Genomic DNA, 10,168 nt, shown 5'->3' on the forward strand with positions numbered 1-10,168 from the left:
TGAGGCTATATCAAAGATTAAGACGACACAAACTTATTTCTTCCTGTTAAAGACATAAGGTATCTACAGCTGCCCAAGAGTTTCCTCCATTTGTTTGTAGCCTACTACAGAGAGGAGAATGTTTTCCTGAGTAGTCTGTCTGCGAAGGACTAGCTTATTGAAACAGCATCAGCATTTCCTGTAGCCCTATGGATTAATAACTCCTTCAAACAATCTTAAGGTCATACAAAGTTTGAAACCAGGCTATCAGACTGTAGGTAAAGATAAGGGAGCTGAATGGTGGTACAATGTAGATGTGATGCTTTAATCCAGCATTTTTAATTTTGGGAGATGGGAAAGGCCTCCAAGCCAAGTAAAGCAGGCCTGCATGGGTATCATCTGTAAAACCAGCTTGGAAGACCTGAACTAAAAATTGTTCTAAAATCTTCCATCGCCTATATATCTAACTAACAGTATCCTGAAATAATCATAGAGAACGGATATAATCACAGCTAACACCTAGGCCTCATAGAAGACTCTAGTGTTAGAACAGATTTACAGCAATATTCAACATGTTTTTTTACACTGTTACTTCATTTTATATTATTCTGAATAAACTGATGTTTCATATTTGAAGAATATGTTTGGCTTAATTCTACCTGGCATCCTGAGTGCTTCACAGTTTCAGTCCCCTGATAGAATTCATAAGAAGCTTGTCTTTCACAACACACTTGGTAGAAGCCTTGTTGGAGCATCTTTCAGGATTGCAAGAGACAGTAGTACGTTCAGCAGCTGCAGTACATGAACCAAGACAGCTGTCAGACACTATAACTCATTGTAGGCCTAATCCTGCTTTTGGTAAGCATTCGCAATGCCACTGCTGAAGATCGTTACTATCTCTATAGCGTTACCAGAGAAACATAAAAACAGGACTACTTTTCTCAGGCAACCAATTCAAATGTTTTAAGAAGTACCTTCCAAAGAAGTTTATTATAATGCCAAACTAGAGCATTCTCTTTTACTCATTACAGGTCAGCTCTGTGAAGTGGTTCGCCATCTCCCCAAGTGAGGGGAAGGGGAGAACTCTTTCTTCTTTCCTTCCCTTTCTTTTCTCCTTCCAGATTGCATGTTGAGGTGAAATCTGGTGTCCTGATCCAGTAACAAACCAATATTAGTTAATATTCTGCTTTGTGAACTGCATATCAAGTTCAAGTTAAACTTTAAGCTCCATTGTGGCAGAAAAGAAAAGACTATTTTGTGGTCTAATCCAAGGAATACTAATTCATTAAAAAAAACCCTCTTACATGCAGAAAAAAAAAAAAAAGAGAATGCATAAATAAGAGTTGCCACAGGGGTAGCCTGAAGCCATATGCCAGTAAGTTACTCTGCTTCTATATTATGAGAATTTTTATCCATCTAATCAATAAGAAATGAGTAGTTACTATGGCAATTTCTACACTACAAGGTACTTGTGCTGCAGTAGTATGTTCTAGAAGGACAAATACAGTTACCAGTGTTATGTAAATTTTTGCACCTTGTACAGTGTTGCAGTGCACCATGTAGGCTTGAGAAAGGCGAGAAAAATAAACCGAGTCAAAAGACAGTGGTAGTTATAAAGGATGACTTGCAAATTCTTAAGTGACTAATAGATACCAGGTTAGAGCAATCCACACACATTCAAACAAATCAAGCAGTGATTTTGCAGAATTTTAGCATGAAATCAGATACAACAAACCTAAGATTTTTTAACTGTATTTCCCTTTGATTATCTTCCTCAAAGTTTAAACTGATGGGGCTAGAGACTCATCTCTCTTATACAACCATCAATTTGTACTGATTTCAAAGGAGAGTGATACACTCTACAGTAGTCAGTGCCGATTACAATGGATATATTCTCTTACAGCACAATACTGCATAACCCTGTAGGGACTGCTGATACTTACATATATAGAGAACAAGGATAAAACTTCACTCTCTAGATACAGAATGCTACAATAAAAGTACAAGGTTCTTTTAAAGGTTTGAAAATAATTGATCATCATCATCTTTATGCAAACACAGAGAAGGTACATATGCCTCCTATAAAAATCTTTATCCCCATTCCATCACATTATGTTTTTCAGTATTTATTCCCCCCACGCACACACACCTCTTTTCAAAATATTCTCATCTTTCAGGTATCAGAACAAATGGGAAGGGGCAAATGCTGAGGAAAAGTCTAAATACTACAGAAGCAGGCAGTTTCCTTAGAGAGGTCTGACACGACAGATATCATCACTGCATACAGAGACAAATTAAGACTCACCACAACTGCTGAAGATGGACCAATGATTGTAGCACAAGCTTGTCAAAAAGACAGTCAAGAGAGAAGCCTAGATAAATTAGCATTTAGGCAACTTTAGGTGAGAAAAAACAGGCATGCACAAATGTGGGGGCCTAGGGACACTTTAAAAGCTCCATTAACATCTCCTAGAATCGATATACAAATAACACCTGGCAAAGTTGCAAGTGTGTCCACTTCTGACAGCTATATGCACCTAACAGGTTCAGGGTTTGATGCCTTTTTTCAAATGATCAGTGCTGAGAAATGACAGCTAATATGACTAAAGTTACTGGCTTCTTTTCTGCAGTATTCAGATGCAGTTGTATTTTTACTCATAAAATATTGACTCTAAGGTTATGTTATAAAGAAACACTAACTCCTGCATAGAAAGTCTCTAGGTCTCACTGTAGTGGCAAAGACATGGCCCCAGAAACCTCACAGGCAGAAAATAATTGTAAGAAACAACACATATAACCCACAATAATTACGCAGGTTCAAAAAAGATCTTTTAAGTGGGACAATCCCTTTGAAATCTGAGAAGAATGAAAGGAAGAGAGACTTCTTATCAAAAAATGATACACTTAGGCAAATCTTTTGAAGGCTGGAAAGTTAAATGATAGTTGCATATCACAGTTCAAGCACACGCTGAGGTAATGTGTAAACTAATATTGCACAAAGGAGAAACTCTCAAAATAGAAGGGCTGCCTAGCAAGCTTACTCTACACACACCATTATGGAGGAGCATACTAAGAGGCTTGGTTGGTCCTGGAGAAGACACTCAACCTTCTCACTCTGCCCGTGACCTCTGTACCACAGTAGCCAGCCTTTAGCCATTGAAATTAAGCCTGAGTCTGTCCAGATACAGTTGTCTAGGACCCTTGAAAGGACTCACAATCGGACAGGAAGGGTGTTTAAACACACTTTTTATTTAACTCCAACTGTGTTACCTCAACAACACTCCTATCAGATGATTTCAAGTCCATTTCTTTATTACAAAAGACCAGCTACATCAGTTTTTCCACTGCAGAAATAGGGAATGAAACACAAGAAGTGGACTGGCTCAGAGACAGTCAACATCATAAAACTTGACTTGGAAAAGGCTTTATTCTCACCTCTTGGAGGTTTACTGGGGTCCTTAAAGTCCCAGAGCAATTCCTCAGATAATACCATGTAACGCAGTTACCAATAACACAGTTCAGAATCTACAATATTTCCCTTCACTTCATCAGCTGGGTATAAGAAATATTATCCTTTTAAAATGAGCAAAAGCAGAGAAGGGAAGATTTTTACAGAATTGTTTCTTTAACACAACCATTTCTTCCAGAAAAGCTTTAAGGCAGTACACTTGTGTTTTAAAGGTCTGTTTCTGTAGATGAGATAGCTTACATCAAGCCTCTCAGTTTGAATCAAATGAAGTGAGCAAATATGATGCCTCCTTAAAGAAATCTTCAGCTGATCACATTTTAATGAGCACCAAATGTGGCTGTGTCTACATCCATACAACTCAGCCCGGGCAGAACTTTCTTATAGCAAGTTGTCCTTTTAGCTAGCTCTGCAGCCAGTGTTCTCTTTAAAGCAATGAAAACCGAAGAAAATATGGTAAGTGTGGCCCGTAAGGAAACACAACAGGAACTAACTATGCATTTAAGCTAGTTCTCAGAGTAGCTTTTCTATGGAAGTGTTTCCAATAATGAACTTCAGTAAATTTCCATTTTTCAATTTAAAGAGCCTGTCACTATGGTCTCAACAGATAGGCAATAGCACCAACTATTCACATCACACAAACCCCAAACCTTTTTAGAAGGGCAACATACTTCACTGTGCTGCACCTAGAGAACTGGTGTCTAATAGGAACTAGAAATTACCCTGGAAGTAGAAAAACTACTACTTTCCCCATACAATGGTTAGGTCTAAAAAAAAAAAAAAAAAAAAAAAAGGTCTAAAGCATGTCAGCCATTCTCGGATCTCCAAGATAATGTACCCAAGACAGAGCATAAAACACATCCTGTGAGTTATAAAACACCATGAGCTCTCTACTGTCAGTATTTTAGCTCTCCAGCCTCTCATTATCTAGTTTCTATTGTGTAGTGTCTTATTTGCAGACTTCAGGCTCTTTGCTGGTTATTTTTACGATCATCACAATTGTTTGTTGCTTGCACTACTTCCTTACCTCAGATTTACATCACCCTTAACATTCTCAAGAAAAAAAATAACAGAAAAAACAACAAAACAACCTAACCACAATAGCACATAACCCACACTTCGACAGTGTGGTGGAGGGTTTGGCAGAACAGCTATCATAAACACCTTGCAAGATCATACGTCTAAGCAGCAGCAAAGACTACACTAAACATTACACTCAAATTGGAGCATGGAAGGATTTACTCTACAATGAGCCGCTGTTCACAGTTTAATGAAAAGTAGGATCTTACCCTCTACAAGGTCTAAAAAGAAGATAATTTGTTTTAAAAATATATATATATATTAAAAAATAGTCCCTTACAAAGTTATAGTGACCATAACCAAATACTTTCTATACTGACTTCAGCACAACCTTGCACAACCATGGGGTAGCATACACCTCTTCATACCACTCATCTTCAACAGTGCAAAAGACAGGTCAGATTCACCAGCTCTACTTATCATACCCTTGCTTTCAGTTGTCCTGTAAACGGGAAATCCGCAGATAATCCTTCAGGACAGACTCATGCAGGACAAAGTCCCCTTGGAAGCAGTTACCTTCCTCTCTACTACATTCAAGACACAAACTAACCCTCTTGAAGCAGCCAGCTTAGCAGGTGGTGAACTACTTTGTCTTCCCTTTTTCCTCGCTACTGGACTATATATGATTAACATCTCCATCTCTTTTGTTTCTGTGTCTGCCCTGACCAAAGACATAGAAAAAACTTTAACAAATAACCAGCTTCTGAATTCACAACTTCGTCATCAACACAGGAGAACAAAAAAAAACATTCTTACCACATTAGGATATTCCACTTCACATCTGAGAGAACAAGAATGCAGACATATAAGGGTTTGAACTAATTTAATCCCCTGCTTACAACAGGGAGAGTTTTCACCCTCCCAGCTGCCTCTTCACTAAGTCCTTCCCTTCCCTTCTTGCTTCTCCTGGGGCTCACCTGATGGCATTTAGCAGGTCCTTGATTCAATTTACTAATTCAGCAGAAAACTAAGAAACAGAAACAGGGGAAAGAAAGGCTCGCTGTGTTGTTGCATTAACTCAGCTCTGTTGCCTAACTGCTTGATGAATGACAAGTCACCACCTAATTGGAAAGAGACAGATCAGGAAACTTTCTATACTTAACTGTTGAACAATTAGGCTTGCATTTAGTGGATCATTACTGACTTGAAGCTCTCTTTCCTCTGTTGCTGACTCCCAGAATATGACAGGAGGATTATCCGAGGATATTTCTGTCCAGTGCACAACATAGAACAAAACAGCAGAAAGCTCTTCAGATTTGCCTGCACTTGGAAAATTTCCCAGGAAGGACAAACTGCAGCAGCAGGATCCCTTTCTGTTTCAAGTGGAACAAGTCTATCCAAAGTAGCTGCTTGCAACTGGAACAAGAGACTGAGACACTGATGAGAATCCAGAGTGGAGGACTGACCCAAGTGAGATGGACACTTTCTCCAAGTAGGAAACAGAAGAGAACAGCTCTGCCAGTTTTCCATTGCTTTCCCCACTTCTCTGTATTCTCTTAATAAGGAAGAGGATTGGGATCCCAGATGATAATGGTGATCCAGACCTCTCTGGCCTTATCCACTTTGGGCTCTGACTGCATTCAAAAATAGCTGGGGGAAAAGATGATTAGCTAGTGCTGTCAGGTTGGCTTGTGGGAAGAAGAAAAGAATTGCATTAAATCACTGTTTTAGAGACAGGTCTGAGACTTGGGAGAATTTTTCTAAAGTGACTTAAAAAGTGACTTAAGGCCTCCATTTTCCTTTGGCAATTTTTACAAGATATAAACTTTAGTGCTCCATATCTTGCCTGAATACCAAGTGATTCATCAAGTTTTCCACTTACCTATATTGGTATTTTCAGCCACAGTGAGAGGAAGGGGATAGAGGTCAGATACGAAGAGTACAAACACAGCTGTGAGTCAGACTCTTCTCGAAACATTCCAGTCCGCCAGGCTATAGCTCCTGAGTAGTCAATAGCGGCCAGTTTCCTATTCATGCTGCCCTACAGCTGCAACAGCATATCGAGTAGCCCTTTACATTCAGGTAAACATGAGTCTCCCTGAAGATAGACGATCTTTTCTGACCTCTCAGCATTCAATTCTCTGTTTTTGATAGTTTGATCTTATAATTATCTTTCTATTTAGCATCACTGCTGTGCTCCGCACTGGATCTTGCAGCCTTCTAACCATGAACCAGGGGATCCACGAGACCCATGTGTTTGGCTGCCAGGCTCCCTCCCTTTTGTCACCTGGGTCTGCAGATGAAGTTCTACCCTCCTGTATGAAGAAGATGCTGTTATCATTGTGTACAGCACTTCGACAAACATTTATGCTGACATGCTTGTAACAGATTGGTAGGTTGCTTCCATAATTATCAGGAGAAGGAACAACAGCTGCTTTTTTTTTGGTTTTTTTTTTCCCCCACTTGTAGTTTACTTAACACTGGGGGCCTTGCTGTAGACTTGGGCCGCTATGATAATAGCACCAGTTGTCACACTGTAGACTGGGAGTGTTAGACCAAGTGCTAAATCTTGGTTCAATGTATTGCAAGACAAGGAGATTTTGTTAGATTAAGTATGTGACAGATCCATTTTCTGAAAGTCACATGCACAAAGAAGTTGAGTAAAGATTGTGCAGTCTCCAGATGAGGAGTGGCCTGTTTGCAGAGATGAAACAACTTCAGAGGTTTCCAGAGTGCTGGTACTGGAGGATGACAGCCCTGTTACAGATTTCACACAATCATATTGGTTACACCTTCCTCAGATTTTTTACAGCAAGAAAACAGCAACCCCTCAGGTTAACCAACCGCCATGGGGATCTCCTTCTGTTGTTCAATGTATCACTCCTGTGATACATGATATTGGATGAAGCTGTCAAAGATTCATGCAATATCTAAGAAGACTCATTAATTGTTTTCCAAAGGTTTCCAACATTAGTTGTCTGAGAAAAAGAACCTGGGCACAATCTTCACCTAAGTGAACTGAAATAAAAAGCTATGTAGTTATTAGTAAAAGAAGCAAAGTGTCATGATAAAACACTTATCTCATTTACAACATGAGATTACATCAACCACCATACCATTTGCACCTGAAAACAATGCAAAATAATGCAGCTCAATTCAGCACACACATAAATCTGATAGTGGCTAATCACATTTTTCTGTCCACACCAAATGAAATGATCTGTGACTAATGCTAACACAGATCAAACTGAGGAAAACTATTCAGGCTGCACTCAGTTCTAGCTGGTTAGGAAGCAAGGACAACAAGGAAAATAGGACCCTTTCTTACGCTCCGCAAGGCTGAAAGCTCAGCAAGCTTTGCACACACAGTAAGGATAAATTATTTTGCCAAAAGACAAATTGTTCAATATTTTGCAAATATTGGTTTGCCCCCTGAAGGACAGTTATTTTGTTTGATATATTCTCATGATCTCCAGGGAACTACACAGAAACAAAGGTACAGATAAAGACAGAATGATAATGAAGTCAGATGTCCTGGGGTACTGATAATGTGCTTTCAGGTCACAAAATAACTACATCTTGTGGCACTTTACTTAGTAGAGATATATACAGTTCAGAAGTAGAAAATCAGAGATGTCGGTGCAAAGGCCAAAAAAGCTTTAATAGTTGATACCATCTGAGGGTGTGGCCCAATATACAACCATATCTTCATTAAAGACTTCAGGTAAAGGCTACCAGATGTATTTCCTAGAAGTAGGTAGTTCAGGTACAGGAACAGACAGGTTATAAATGCCTAATGCTTCCTGAACACACATCAGCATCGGTGTGGAACATTGGCGTACATGGAATCAGTATTCCTAGCTAGTCAGACACTTTGATGCTGGGGGTATTAATGACTAACTTAGGCTCTGTGATTAAACAATTATGCTTTTTCTACTCACAGGGATTAAGCGAGAAAGAAGGTTCCCAGTCTCCTCATTATAACACACAGAAAGTATAATTTGATGCCACATATATTAATCACATAAAGTAGCCTTAGGAAGCAATCACAGATCCCATGACAAATCTTTGTTATGCCAGAGACAAGGCATAGTTCAGCAGGCTTTTCCTAGTCTGAGATGTGTTGAACAAGTGGACCTTGCCAAAGTGTCTGGAGAATAGAGACCTCGCACCTCCTCAAGCTGCATGTTCCTAAGTGTAGGTGCAAAGAAACATGACTAAGATGGGTTTAGTTTTGTACCAACATAAAAATTTTTTCAAGCAGGAACTAGAAATCAGGACAGATGACTGCAGCTATGCAAGACCTCTTCTATCTAAGGCCAGGAACAGAAAGAAATATCCTAGAGCATCTGAGCTGGATAAGCCATTTTCTAGGACTCTTCTGAATAAAATATAATGAAATAGACTGGCTGTCTAGAGAAACTAAGCATGTAGATTGAGTACCAGCCAATAGTATCTGTTTATAAGCAACAGCCTGATTCAGCCAAAAAATTCTTTTTGGATATTTTTGTTGTTTAAACGGGGAAGAGAGAAGCTACTGGCAGCCTGCCATTGTAATGCGATATCTTGGCAGGAAAATGTTTTGTGTTATATCGCAACCATATGGTGGTGAAAAAGATTTTTTTCTATTAAGTTCCTGTAATAGTCCATTCCCATTTTTAACACAGCCTTTCTGCATAAGAAGAATATATTTGCTTCTCAGTTCTATCACAAGAGTTATTAGTAGATGACTACGCTTTTATACCTAATAATGGTAAACATTAAAAACATTACAGTTTCAGAGGTACTATTACCTCTTCTATTGTGAAAAGGTAAGTGAGCACACTGATGGAACATAGCTTCTTTGAAGAGTTAAACCTGGTTTCCCATAGGAAGGCATTCCTTTTTTTTTTTTTTTCTTTTTCCCAATGGATGAGATTAATGTCCAAACCAGCTATGATCAAATGAGATCTGGCATTCTTTGGGAGCACCAAGAACAGGAAGATGTGTGGGAAGTTGTTGCTTGCAGTTCTTTTTTACCAGCTCGTCTCCATTCCAGGAACAGCAACAATAAATAGATTCCCTCAGATATCTTCCTATTGCGAGTAGAAACCCAAACCAAGTTGATGCTATAGGAAACTGAGTTTTTTCACACATTCTTAGGACAAGCTTCTGCTCTGGTCCAGCTGACCTTCCCTCCCTACATGTCTAGGAATCAACAGATACCAGCATCAGTGAATCAAAATATTTTAGATTTGGAAGTCTGCAGGCTTTGACTTTCCTGTTGGGATAAGTCTGTTATCTGTATGAGTCTACGAACGAGTTTTTGGCATATGCATACTCCTGAGAACCCAGTACCAAGCATGTGTTACTATGCTGCTCATGTTTCCAACTCTTGCAGTCTTCTGTCTTTGCAACACCAAAATGAGTAGAAGTACACAGAATTTCTTTTCCATTAACAGAAATCCAAACCCCACCGCAATACTGCAGTCATCTCTGCAAACATTTTTTTTTTTTTTTTTTTTTTGCCAAGGAAGCTGAAATACATGATAAGACAAGACACAGTGACACTTACTTAACAGAGCTTTCACTATCAGAGCAAATAAAATTCCATTAAGGGTTCTTGAGGCTGATCTGTGCAGCATCCTAGTTCAAAACCGTTGATATCCCTACAGCTTGCTCTTGCACAGACAACTCTGCCTGTACTCTCAGGAGTGCATAAAG

Source organism: Falco naumanni, chromosome 9 (genome assembly GCF_017639655.2).
Source record: "Falco naumanni isolate bFalNau1 chromosome 9, bFalNau1.pat, whole genome shotgun sequence".
Lineage (NCBI taxonomy): Eukaryota > Metazoa > Chordata > Aves > Falconiformes > Falconidae > Falco > Falco naumanni.